General features: G+C 52.8%; 1 protein-coding gene across 1 annotated transcript in view; it reads right to left on the bottom strand.

Moving 5' to 3' along the window:
- The window catches only part of CCDC86 (coiled-coil domain containing 86), an 8,668-nt gene extending 5,684 nt beyond the window's left edge, over positions 1 to 2,984 (bottom strand). Inside the window, exon 1 of the mRNA XM_011963547.1 lies at positions 2,660 to 2,984. The gene's annotated coding sequence lies outside the window, so the exon portion shown is untranslated. The remainder of the gene's footprint in view (positions 1 to 2,659) is intronic.
- Between the last annotated feature and the right edge of the window lie 6 nt (positions 2,985 to 2,990).

Raw genomic sequence — 2,990 nt, 5'->3', positions numbered from 1 at the left:
GCCACATGGACCTCTCCCATAACTGTAACCTCTCCCATCCATCTCCCGGTTCACTCACCACGCACTGAAGCTGCTCCCTCAAAGATCCTAAACATCCATTTAGTGGCCCTACTGGGCCCCTCTCCACAGCCCTGCCTGCAGCTTCTGAAGCTGTTTTAGTTCTCTTGCAACAGCCTCCTTGTGGGTTTCCCTGCCTTCACCCCTGCCGGCCTATGTCTGTGTCCAGTAGCCAGGCTGATCTCACAAGTCAGGTCATTTCATTCCTTTGCTTGACACCCTTCCATGGCTCCCAAGCTCACTCAGGAAATCTGGAGTCCCTGCAAGGGTCACCAGGCCCTGCTGTCTCTCTGACCTCATCTCCTACTGTTTCCCCTTCTCTCCCTCATTCCAGCAGCAAGACCTCTGGAATACTTCTCAAACGGGAGCTTGCTCCCGCCCCAATGCCTCTGAACTTCCCTTTCCTCTTGCCTGGATACTGTTTCCCCAGATCTCTGCCTGGCTCCCTCTGCTCAGGCCTCTTTATCTGCGAGGCCATCTCTGACCACTGTGGCAATACCCTGCCCTCCCTGTTATTCTCTGGTCCCTATCCTGGTTTATTTTTCTTTAAAGTCTTTATTACAGACATATCATGTGTGTACTCGTTCTTGATCTGTTTCCCACGATTACAACGTTTGCTTCAGGAGAGCAGAGGCTTTTTGTTCACAGCCATGTTTACCCCAGATCCGAGCAACTGGTTGATGAATGAACGAACTACCTTCTGTCCTCATTCATCCACTTGTTCAGCTTAGTGCCTGCCCTGCGCTGGGCTCTGCGGGATCTAGTCATGAGAGGTAAGTCCCCACTCTCACACTCTCGTGGAGCCTCTGCTTTAAAGGATAACAGGCAGTCAATAAGAATCATGGAAATAAGCATTTGTGCAAATGGAGGTGTGACAAAAGAGAAGGACAGCACGCGACGATAACATAAAGCATGGGGACTTAACCCTAGTTGGGTAAGCCAGAGAGGCTTTTCAGAGGAGGTGACATTTGAGCTGAGCCCTGAAACACGAGTAGGGGATTGGCCAAGGGAAGAGCCTTTCAAACAGTGGGAACAGCACGTGTGAAGGCGCTGAGGAAGGAGGGAGCGTCAGGCACGGGGGAAACATGGAGGGGACGTCCGTGTGGAAGCTCTAGTGATGGCGGGAAGAGGAGGGTGGGCCTGCCGGCCTCATTAAGGAGGCTGGAGTGCATGCTCTGAGTGAGCAACAGCGAGTCAGGAAGGGTCTGCAGCTGGGCAGGGAGCTGGGACCACAAACCCTCTCTCCGGACTTCTTGGTCAAGTGATCTGTGGCCTCCTACTCTGCTCCAGCTGCTGATTCTGTGTCTTGTGCGGGCCCCCCCCTTCTCCTCACCTGTGCATGGGCCCAGCCCCAGTGAGCTCAGCAAGCCCATCTCCCTACCTTCAGTGTGAGTACCAGGACCCAAGCTTCACTCGCTCAACTTGCTCATCACCCTCTTACCACCTGGACCAGCCTCCTCCAGTTCCACATGGTCATCAATGGCCCGGCCATTCTCCTGTGACCGCTGGGACAGGGCAGAGGGGTCGTGCCATCATCCACTTCTCCAACAGCTACAGTCACTCTAGCTTCAAAGTCTCTCTCATGGGAGACTTGCAATAAATTACTCTGTAAGTCTCAGTTTCTTCTGTTTAATCAGGGGTGGGGGGATAATACCCACTGCCTAGGGTTTTAAGGGTACAAGAAAAGGGCCTATAGCATGAAGCCTGGCACAGAGTCAGCTTCTTCCCTAAAAACACCCGCCTTCCTCATGGCCCCTCACAGGCATGCATCCCTGACTCTCCCTGTGGTTCCCATTAGCTTGAATTGGAACTGAACCCCACACCTCTCCTTCACAGCAGCCTAAACTCTTCCTTCTTCAGACGAGCCACTTTGTTCCTTCCTTAAATAAGCATTCATTGAGCATTTACTGTGCTCTTGGCCCAGAAAGACAAGAAAGATCTCGTGCCTGCCCCTTAAGAAGGTTGCAATCCAATTCAAGGTGGATCTACAGGGATTGGGTAAAGGGGTTTTGGGCACAGGCTTCGGAATCAGATCTGTGCTCAGATCCTGTGCCTACCACTCATTTAGCCTCGGTTTCCTCATACAAAAAACAGGAATACCACCAGCTGCTTCACAGGGCTGATGTGCAGATTAAGTGTGATGATACATGCTGTTCCATGTTTGAAAGGCTGTATATAATCAGTGCTCAGTAATACTTTTCATCTTAAAGGCAAATAACTGTAACAGACTATGTTGGATGAAGACCTCACTGCTTTGATCAAGTAATGGCTGGTTTACTTGTTTCTGCCTCCCTCACTAGAGAGGGTAGACGACGGTAAATGTCTGTTGAACGAATACACAACTGAGGTGCTACAGGAGAGGCCTATAGGGACCCCGAAGAGGAAAAGCATCAGAGAAATTGATCTATGAGGGCCTGGCCCCACCTCTCCGGGATCCCAGGTCATTTTACCACATTCTGATTGTAATTGCCTGTTTGCTGACACCCTCAATAACGTGAGCTCTCTCTAACCCTGGGGCTATTCTCTAGGCTTCAGCAGGGCAAAGGCGAGGTCCCAACACCATAGAGAACGCCACCCCTGTCCAAGCTGTCCCCTACTTCACCTTTTCTTGGAGCGGTCCTTCCAAACTCGCCCCGATTTGGGCTTCCCCTTCGGGATTACAGGAAGCTCCTCTTTGTTCAACTTCTTGGACGCTGGGGCCTGGGATGAAGAACCTTTTCGCTTCTTTGCCCCGAAGCCGCCTGTCACCGTCTCCCCAGCTGGAGGTGGCTTGCTCCGCTCATGCTGACCCCGCGGGGAGCCAGGTGCCTTGGGTGTCAGCTCCAGTAGTGGCTGAGAGGGCTCCGGACCGGGAGCTTGCTGACCGGGGTAAGGCTCTGGTGATCCTGGGCCCGGCGGTAGCTGATGCTGGGGGGCCCCTGGGGTCAGCTCCT

Source organism: Colobus angolensis, unplaced genomic scaffold, assembly GCF_000951035.1.
Source record: "Colobus angolensis palliatus isolate OR3802 unplaced genomic scaffold, Cang.pa_1.0 Scaffold61, whole genome shotgun sequence".
In the NCBI taxonomy this organism is placed as follows: Eukaryota; Metazoa; Chordata; class Mammalia; order Primates; family Cercopithecidae; genus Colobus; species Colobus angolensis.
The sequence above is the reverse complement of the archived record's forward strand: the minus strand, read 5'-3'. Positions and strand labels throughout refer to the sequence as shown.